The sequence below is a fragment of the Euprymna scolopes genome, chromosome 12 (genome assembly GCF_053919585.1).
Source record: "Euprymna scolopes isolate OS-2025 chromosome 12, ASM5391958v1, whole genome shotgun sequence".
NCBI classification, from domain to species: domain Eukaryota; kingdom Metazoa; phylum Mollusca; class Cephalopoda; order Sepiida; family Sepiolidae; genus Euprymna; species Euprymna scolopes.
In genome coordinates, this window is record NC_136493.1 from 116,163,523 (window position 1) to 116,174,748 (window position 11,226).

At 30.6% G+C, this 11,226-nt stretch overlaps 1 pseudogene; it reads left to right on the forward strand.

Annotated features, from left to right (window-relative positions):
- Positions 1-155: 155 nt before the first annotated feature.
- LOC145291786 (U2 spliceosomal RNA) lies at positions 156-289 on the forward strand (annotated as a pseudogene).
- The last annotated feature ends 10,937 nt before the right edge of the window (positions 290-11,226 follow it).

Below are 11,226 nucleotides of genomic sequence, written 5' to 3' on the forward strand. Positions count from 1 at the left end.
AATGTGTTCCCCCCCCACAGTTTAACAGTGGTGTGACGTCAAGAGAAAGAGGGTGAGAGAGAGGGAAGAGTAAGTGGGTGAGAGAGAGAGAGAAAGAGAGAGAAAAAAAAGAAAGACGGTGTTGGTTTTGTGAAAAAAGTTGTTATTTACAATTGTTCGCATTCTTGGCCTTTTGGTCAAGATCAAAGTGTAGTATCTGTTCTTCAGATGCTGCACTTCTATTTCTTGTTCTCTTTCGGTGGAGGAGAAATCCTCCACGACTGAGACAATTTTTATTTTTGTACCTTTTCTCCACGTTAAAAAACGACCCTGGTGTCTAACTCTGTCCCGTGGGGAGGCATAGTAAATAGGTACAATTGTTCGCCATTAGTGGATGTTGACGTCACGTCACGTGACATGACTAAGCGTTTTTTTTTTTTTTAGTATGAATAACATTTTTTGTTTTAATTATAAAGTCTACACTTAATTTTATAGAAAATGATGTATATATAATAGAAAAAAAAAATTACTGGTTTTGTTGGATTCAAGTGGATCCCCCCCCTCCAGTTTAAGAGATAGCAGGTCACGTGGTAATATACAAAATGGCTAGCGTAAATATAAAGATCGGTTTTTTTATCGACGAATATTTTGAAAGCTGAATTTTTTTTTATTCCTGTACATTTTTTCCTGATATTTTTCGTTAAAACTCTTGTATAAATACTATTTTTAACCAGTTAAATACGCTGGAGACATTGTCATGGAGTTTAATAATCTCTAGAACAAAGCAGAAGAGAAATTACAAAAGTATCGGTAAAACAAAGTGTTTGTTTACATTTGTTCGCCATTACTGGATGTTGACGTCACGTCACGTGACATGACTAAGCGTTTTTGGATTATGTAATATTAACATTAAAATGACAGGTTTTTTGGGGGGCCCCCCTAGGAGAGAAATGATCAGTTCACCCCCTTTTAATGGTCCGTTTGGTGTGGAATTTCGATATTTGTCATGCGGGTGATCAAGGTTCAATATGATACATAATTTGTCAACTTTGGTTGTGTCTGTCAAAAGTTTGAGCTGACGTCACGTCACGTGACACGTATTGAATAACGGTAAAATGACAGGTTTTTTGGGGGGCCCCCCTAGGAGAAAAACGATCAGTTGACCCCTTTCTACTGGTCCGTTTGACGTGAAATTTCGATATTTGTCATCCGGGTGATCAAGGTGCAATATGATACCAAATTTGTCAACTCTGGTTCCGTCTTTCAAAAGTTTTAGCGTTACAAACAAACATACATACATACATACATACATACATACATACACACCGATTTTTGCCTTTTATATATATAGAAGACTATTGAAAGAAAAAATATTTATCTTTCTGAAATATCAGACGATTTTCCACTATTCACGAGTTTATTAAAATTACCGGTTTATTTGCTAATAACGTCCACTGATTAGAATCCTCCGGAATCGGGAATCGGAAAAAAATCGGAAGATTTGGGGGTGACGGAATCAGTATCGGAATCGGAAAAATTGATGTGTATATTCCGATGCAAAAACGATTCTTTTAATTGTTTTTTTTTTATTTGATTTAATATTCCATGGCTGTTAATAATGATGGAATAATAAATATTGATTGATTTTAAATTAACAGTAAAAGTACAATCGATAGATCACTCTCCACAAGTGTATTTTGACGTTTATGACATTAGTTGCATATTTAACATGTGTTTTTATGAAAATCGGAGAAAATAACAATCTTATAGTTAAATAATTACAGATTTATAAAAGAATCGGAATCGGAATCGGTAATTGTATTGGAATCGGGAATTTAGCACGGAATCGGTAATTGTATCGGAATCGGGAAAAGTAGTGGAAATCGTCCCATCACTAATAGATAGCTTTTGTCAAAGTCAGTTACGATGGTCGCTATGCATGGCCTTTACTACATACACGTTATGCATACACACTCTATTTTGCTATATATACGACTTCTTTGCTGTGGCAAGAACTAGCAATCTAGGTTTCTGTAAGGAATATATTGTAAGGAACCTAAATATCATTTAAACTAGACTTGGAACACGATGTCGTACCTTCTACAAGCGAGAACGTGTAATACGTTGCACTTCACCGGGTGTGCCAGCAGTGTTGCACATATATAACACTTATAGAAGTAGATGATTTCATGTCAAGAGAATTTGATCACCCTTATACAAACAATAGATAATTGTAAAGCAAGGTTTATACAATCATTCTGAATGAGAATTGCTTGATTCCAGTTAGAAGGATAGATGAAAGACGACTGGAAACTATGCTGAGATAAACGCAGAACCTTACGGCACTTTATATTCCCAAATAATCACCGTTTTAGTGCGGATCTTGATCAACATCTCTTAACTTTGGTGATATAACAGGAACACGCGTATCATCGTTATATTGTCGTATCTTATTTAGACCAATGTAAATATATTGCTTGCAAATGAGATGTACTATGTTTACCGATTAAAATATGTCTCAGTTACGTACAAAGCATTAATCATTCAGTAGTATACCTGTATATATATATATATATATATATATATATATATATATATATATATATTGTGGGAATTGTTTATTTATTCATATGCGTGCGAACACTACTCGTTATAAACGATAAACCATATTCATTTTCCCCTGTTCGAAGTAGTATTTATATGCATTTTTCATAGGAATAATGTGGTGAAGTTAAAAATGAAATAAGAAAGAAACCGTAATAAATTAGAAAGGTTAAACAAAATATAGAGTAAACGGATAAACCTTGAACGTAGAAAACACAAATTAAATGTATGAATAAAATGCCAATTTGTAATTGCTTCTCAATCTTTATAAAAATGTAGAAACATCTATTTATTCATATATATATATATATATATGAATATATATATATATGAATATATGAATATATATATATATATATATATATGAATATATATATATATGAATATATATATATATGTATGAATATATATATGAATATATATATATGAATATATATATGAATATATATATATGAATATATATATGAATATATATATATGAATATATATATGAATATATATATATGAATATATATATATATGAATATATATATATATATGAATATATATATATATATATATGAATATATATATATGAATATATATATATGAATATATATATATATGAATATATATATATATATGAATATATATATATGAATATATATATATATGAATATATATATATGAACATATATATATATATGAATATATATATATGAATATATTTATATATATTTATATATATATATATATATATATATATATATATATATATATATATATATATATATATATATATATATATATATATATATATATATATACTAGACTACCCGTGACCCGTTGGCCAGTATGTTATATTAGCTATGGAATTAATGTATGAGCGTGACACTTGTGACGTAAAGAAAATAGTTTTTTGTGACATAATAAAAATATTTCTCTGAAAGTATATTATTATAAAAAAAGAATATAGATAGATTTCTATGAGTAGTTCTGTTTATAATTGTTTATTTTGGAAACAAAATAAAACTTACCGCCATTTAATTATAAGTGATTTGCCATACTTATAAGTAAATGTGCACTGAACAGATACCATAATATTTAAATTTAAATCAAATTTTTATATATCTATTTAATTTAATCATGAAAAAAACAAAAAAAACAATTGAGACTCTGAAAACGTACAAAGTGAAACAACACGGTTTATTGCCGCGTTGATTATTTATTTGTAACGCAAATTCAAAAGCATATTTTCTGGGTTATTTATTTATATTGGCTGTGTAGAAGAAAATGTGTGACTTTTTTAAGAAATGTGTATTAAAAATGGAGAATACATTAAAAAAGAAATGAAGGAGCTAGGTGAATCGCCGTTGTAAAATGCTCTTATAGTTGCCCACCGGTTAAAGTAGATTTATTCGTAAGAAAATTGCGTTAAAATAAATTAAACGAAATACGGAAATGAACAATGTAAAAAACAGCAGAACGTATTTACAATTGTTTATTTGAATAATTTAAACGCTAAAAAAACAACAAAAAAAACAATTGGGTCGCTTAAAATATACACAGTACTACGATATTTTTTATTGGCGCGTTGATTATGTGTTTATGAACGGATGCGCAACCGGAAGTCGTAAATCGGATGTTGGATAAAGCAACCATTACAAGGTCATTTGTCTCGGTCGAAATTGTGTAGGAAAGTTTCGTAGACGTTTTCGGCCATCGTTTGTTTTTTCAAGGACTTTTAACTGATTTTGTTCAGTCGTCTTAATGTGTTAAGAACATGGCTAAAAGAAATGTACATGGTTTAATATAATTTATATATATGTTCTATATATATATATATATATATTATATATATATAACATATGCATCATATGTATATATTTATATGCATTATATGCACATTATATACATACATATTATATATACATTATATACATATACATTATATATATATACATATATATTATATATACATACACATTTTATATATACATATACATTATATATACATATACATTATATACACATATACATTATATATACACACATATACATTATATATATACATCTACATTATATATATACATCTACATTATATATATACACATTATATATATGTATATATATATATATATATGCATACAAATAAATTCGCATTTGTCTCTATTAAATAGTGTAGGATTTATTTGAAGAATTTTCCATTTGAGGAATTCAGAAAAGGCTTTTATTTCAAGGGAAACCAATTAATTAATATCCTGAATGATGACTGTCGATATTCGAACGATACATTTGTGTAATTAATTTAAAAATGTAGATTTAATCATCGTATGAAAATAATAGATTTCATTTCCCGTTCATACGTAATGTCCTTATTATTCCGTTTGATGATGCCCAAGTGGCGCTGTCTAAAACAAAAAACACAATAAAACAACACTGTTTTGGCTATCGAAAAAATGTGTCATTGACAATTTATATGTGGTAAAGAACTGAGATGTATATGGGTGTAATGCGCTCTATACCAGCACCCTCTACTGTGAGGAGAGAGTTTTTTTATATGTAAAACTACACGCATACTCATATAAAAAGAACGTACGCACATATATGAACGATATCGAGAGACGGAAAAAGCTTTACGTACGCACATATATGAAGGATATCGAGAGACAGAAAAAGCAAACTAATTAAGTTAATGGCGTGATGGAATCTACGATCGAAATGTTAATGCACTTATAAATCCATTTAACTTACTAAGTCTTTTATTTATTTCAAACTATACTAACCCATGAAGTACGATTGAAATAAATACTGCATATCCCTTAAAATATATACGTGTCTGTTATATATATATATATATATATATATATATATATATATATATATATATATATATATATATATATATATATATATAATATAAAGCTGAACATCTGTGTAATGTGTCTGGTCACAACAGGCTCCTATATGGTTGACTATTATAGAAAACTGATCACATATAATGATAGAAGATGTATCGAAATACAGGAATGGGTATGTTTGATATGGCATAATGATGATTCATTAAAATTGTGGGGTCTGCATTCGCGCCTGATCCCCAAAGTATGGAAATTAAAAAAAAATTTAAATAAAAAAAAAGACGTTTACAAGTGCTTTTGATATAGATGTACAAAATAATACTTTGATAAGTATGTTTTAACTTAAATAGGGATGGTATAATAAAATTGTGGGGTCTGCGTTCGCGCCTGGCATCCATAGAATGGAAATAAGCACAAACTTTAATAAAGACTTTTCATATCTATCTGCGTAAGTATACTTTGATAATTATGTTTCTGTTTGAAGAAATATGGTATAATAAAATTATTGGTGCTCGTTCGCGCCTGACCTCCATAGAATGGAAATATGTCACAAAGTTTAACAAGGTTTTTTAATATAGATCCACAGAATATTGTGATAAATGTTTCGGTGTGAACATGTATGGTATAATAAATTATGGGGTTTATCTATTTTATTTTTACTTTCATCATATTTTGCTTTGGTTTTGATACCCCCAAATTCGAAGCTATCTCTTTACAACCCTTCCTTTTCATAACCTATCATACTTTCATAAATCAGAGTCCATTTTCTGTAGGCTGGTTTTGAACCCAGTCAACGACGGGTACTTTTGCTAGTATATTTGTATTTATATATATCTATATTTATATTTATCTTCGGGGCTTGGTAAGTAGTGATTCTCACGCAAAAACACATATCTAAGGAAATGGCTGAAACACTAGAAAGAGACCTCAAATCAGTAATGGAATGGGGACAAAAATGGATGGTCACATTCAATCCTGCCAAGACTAAGCTTATTTCCTTTAACAATTACAAGAACCCATCTTAACCACAAATAGCTATGGCCAAAAACACATTACCTGAAAGTACTTCGTACAAACTCCTCGGCTAAACATTCAAAGGAAACGTGTTAGAACAGATATATCGAGAGCATTGCCAAGACTGTTGCGAGGAAGATGGGCTCTCTTTACCGTGCTAGAAAGATACTTACGCTTGAAAGTATCCTTCCCTCTAAAAGGCCACCATTCGCCCTTGTATTGAGTATTGTTGACACATTTGGGCTGGTGCATCTAGTCTCTTGCTTCTGGACAGAGTTAAAAAAAAAGTCGCTAACCTGATAGGTCCTGAACGGTCATATAAGCCTTAGCCACTGTCCCATCAACGAAATGTTGCACTCCTCTGCCTGTTCTACAAATGTTTTAATGGTGGATGCTCCCACAAGCTACGAACCCTCGTACCCCCTCGACGTAAATACTCCCGACATAACCGACAATCAGAAAAATCCCATCCTCACACAAAAGTTAGTCGAGATCGCTAGACGCAAGAAAGCCTTCTACTTCATGAGTTTCTTCCTCAGAACTGTTAGACTTTGGAACTCCCTTCTGGGTTCCTGCTTTACCAACGGTACTGACTGATGTTAAAGTGTAATGTGAACAGGCATCTGGCTGTTCAACTCCCTACATAGTACCCTTGCAACTTGTGTCCCCGATGGTAGCCCCCTACATCAAATTGACACTATGCTTTGTTTTGAGGGGAAAATATAATAAAAAAATTGCATTTTTTATAAACATTACTTAAAATTGAAACGCCAACTTACATACACAGTAGAGTGTCACTTAATAACAATTAATACTCTTCCTTGGTCCTACAAGTACGAATTCAAAACAGCCATGTCTGACGAATCGAGAGCAAGTTTCTTCGTGGATTATATAAAGGTACCCGATCGAAATACCATACAGTTTCCAAATTCGCCAGAAATATTCGTCATTAATTTTGATATGCGCACGAAGCAGGTCATAGGTTACATCGATCGACACGTAAGAGTAGTTGAAGATTCGAAAAAATACATGCCTGCATGTGTCGCCCAAAGGAGTAAGTGCAACCAAGAGATACGCGTCCAGCAATAAACAAACTGCCCGAAAGCTGCTATTCAGAATATAGTTTTCGTTTTTTAGAAACACACATACGTTTAGTAACTAAGCAAATGGTGCCCGTAGATATCATAAACAGTAAATCTCTTTCATAGTCTTTTTTCGAAAAGTACGATGTAAATGTTATCAACATAATATATGAGTTAAATCTTTAACGGATGTTCTGTCCCTATAGCTCACTAATATTACGATTTAAATTGCGTAATAATAGGTCATAATTAAGGTTTTACGAAGATTATGCTTTCATAGCTGATGAGGGTACACCAAGAATTTCGAGAACAATTTCACTGTGTTCGCAGCTTATTTGTATCTAAGTAGTAAGTCCGGTGCTAAGTTAACAATTCAGAACACTTGATGATAATCTTACTGAAGCTGAATTTTACACACGGATACATTTTTTTAGAATATATAATAGTAGATTAACTAATCTTTCATTTTATACGAAACATAAAAATCGCCCATTGAATTCGCTTTCTCTTGATATATATATATACACACATATATATATATATATATATATATATATATATATATATATATATATAGGGGGGGGATTATTTCATTATATTTCACCATTTCTTTATTCCAATCCTTTTATTTATGAAACTCGGCGCATGTGAAATATAACGAATGTGCATATGCAGATAAATGATAAAAAACACCTATATTCCAAATTCGAAAATGCTGTTCATCTTACCGATTATTTCTTCCGGCTTATCAAAATGTTTAATACCTGACAGCATGTTATGTCAATTTTTGAATAACTTCTGCCTTGACGCATCAGAAGAATAAGAGCTCATTAAGTTGAAAAAGAAATAAAGATAGAATAAAAAATTCGAAGAATAGTTGCATTATGAAAAAAAGTCAAAGCTGGTGTAAATATCATTAAACCCAATGCAACTACACTTCTGTAAAATGAACAACATCTTTAAATTTAGAATATACAATTTTGTTTATATATATATATATATATATATATATATATATATATATATATATATATATATATATATATATATATACATACGCGTTTTATTTTTTATTACCGTATCTTTCTGTTAAGTTATATCATTGTTTCGGCTACTCGGCCGTTTTTTTTTTTTGGCCGTCTGTAGCGTCCTCAGACTTTTACAGAAATGTTCGCTATTTTAGGATGAAAGAGTAAAAGAGTGCATGAGGTCAGGGGGGTTGCGAGGATGGCGGAAGAAAGAGAGGAAGGTGGTATGCCGATAATGTTTTCGGCATACTAAGCGCCCCCCACCCTCTCCCTTGTTCCCTTCCTCTCTTTCTTCCGCCATCCTCGCAACCCCCCCTCTGACCTCATTTACTCTTTCACTCTTTCATCCCAAAATAGCGAACATTTCTGTAAAAGTCTGAGGATGCTACAGACGGCAAAAAAAAAAACGGCCGAGTAGCCGAAACAATGATGTAACTTAACAGAAAGATACGGTAATAAAAAATAAAACGCATATTTGCTCTACAACAGTATTGAGCACTTTCTTCAGTCTTTATCAATTACCATCTCCACTATATACATATATGTATATATATATATATGTATATATATATATATATATATATATATATATATATATACAGTAAATAACTAAAGTATTTGGTACATTGTTTTTTGTTTTCGTATTTCTCAAGAAAAATAAAGTTGGTTTGGATGAAATGTACACTCAATCTTTAAACAGATATAATCTATTTAAAAATAAAAAGGGAACAAAGATATATTTAGTCAGCAAATTACCATATGCAAAAGTATTTAACACAGTTATAAATATTTAGTTGTATAACCTTTGTTCTGACTTGCAGCCTCCAAACCGTTTCCATAACTTCCTACTAGTTTCTTAAAAGCATTTGTAGTTTCAATCATTCTACTTCGCAAACTTTCTTCGATTCCTTGATATTCTTGGGATCTCTTGAATGCATCCTTAACTTAAAAGTTTTCCTCAGATTTTCGATGGGATTTAGGTCGGATGACGTGTTAGGACAATGTAGAACACTAATCTCATTATCTATAAAGCATTTCATAGTTATTTTAGCCTTGTGCTTGAATCATTGTCTTGCTGGAAGATAAAGTCATGGCAGGATTCTAAATCTAAGGCACTATTAAGCAGATATTTTGGCAAAATATTCCTGTATTTTGCTGCATTCGTGTTCCCTTCCATGTTTTCCATTCCTTTAACTTCATTTCCAGAAAAGTAACCCCAAATCATTACACTTCAACCTCTAAATTTTACAGTGGGAATGGTATTTATTTAATGATGGGATGATTAAATACTGTGTCCTTCTCCCCCATCACAGGTGCACATGTTTCTTCCGAAAAGGTCGATTTTTGCTTCATTCGACTAAATAACTGTTCTAGAAGTCATCCGATTCACATTGATATTTATAAAACAATTTCAAACATTCTTTCACATGTCTGAGACTCAACAACGGGGTCTTTCTCGGTGATCCCGAATACAGACCTGTATGATTCAATAATCTCCTGATTGTGTCCTTGCTTACTCTAATACCTGCTTCATGCAAATGCTTCTGAATTTCTGAACGAATCAAATACTATTTCATTGTCATTCCATGCAAATATAAATACGGAAAAGAGTTTGTTTTCAGAACGAGCACGGATTTAACAAAATTTACACGTGCATTTAGGGTAAAGCATTCTTCCGGAGTGATTGGGTTATGACTTTATCCGAAAAGAAAAAAGTCTAGTATATATATATATATATGTATATATATATATATATATATATATATATATATATATATATATATATATATATACATGAATGTGTGTGTGTTTCTGTAGAAATGTAGTTTCTTATAAGATTTACCAATCCTTATTTAAGAAGCTCAATGTAATTATAGAGAAATGTAGTCAATAAATGACAAAAAAGTATATTCCAACATTCATGATTTTGACCATCTTATAATTTATTCCTTAAATTCATTAGACATTTACAATTCTTGACAGTATCTGTTTCTTTGCGCCAAATCAATCACTTAATTATTATATCAATCAGTAAATGTATTATGCCCTAAACTCATCAATAGAAATAGCAAAATTCAATCCGTCAAAAGGATATATATATATATATATATATATATATATATATATATATATATATATATATATATATATATATATATAATATGCCTGTGTGTGCAGAAAGATATAATTAGATTAATTTAGTATTTAAAAATAAAAAATAATTGAGATATATATTCACATCGAGGTAGGAGTATAAATAAAATAAGCAAAGATAATGGACACAAATTAATACACGAAAGAATTAAGCAAACACAGTGGTGAGAAAATAAGTGTGGGTAATTGATTTCGAGTTACCTTTCAGTCTTGTTAAAAAGGTTTCTTTTATTTTAAATCTGACGATTCGAAAGCTTCGGACAAAATTTATGCACTGAGCGGATTTAGCAAGTCGACATGTGTGTAAGCAAAATATTCTATCCGAATGAAATGAATGAGTTTAGCTTTACAGAATGGGACGTCAGATACAGTACGCATTGAAAAAGGAGAATTAAATTGATATATAATTGTGGCTGCTATGAAATTATTTGCAACTCATTTTTCAAAAGATTTGAATTTCAAACTTATATGTCACACGAAATGATAAATTGTGGTATCCTTTAGAAATGTGTAATTAGAAATATATTT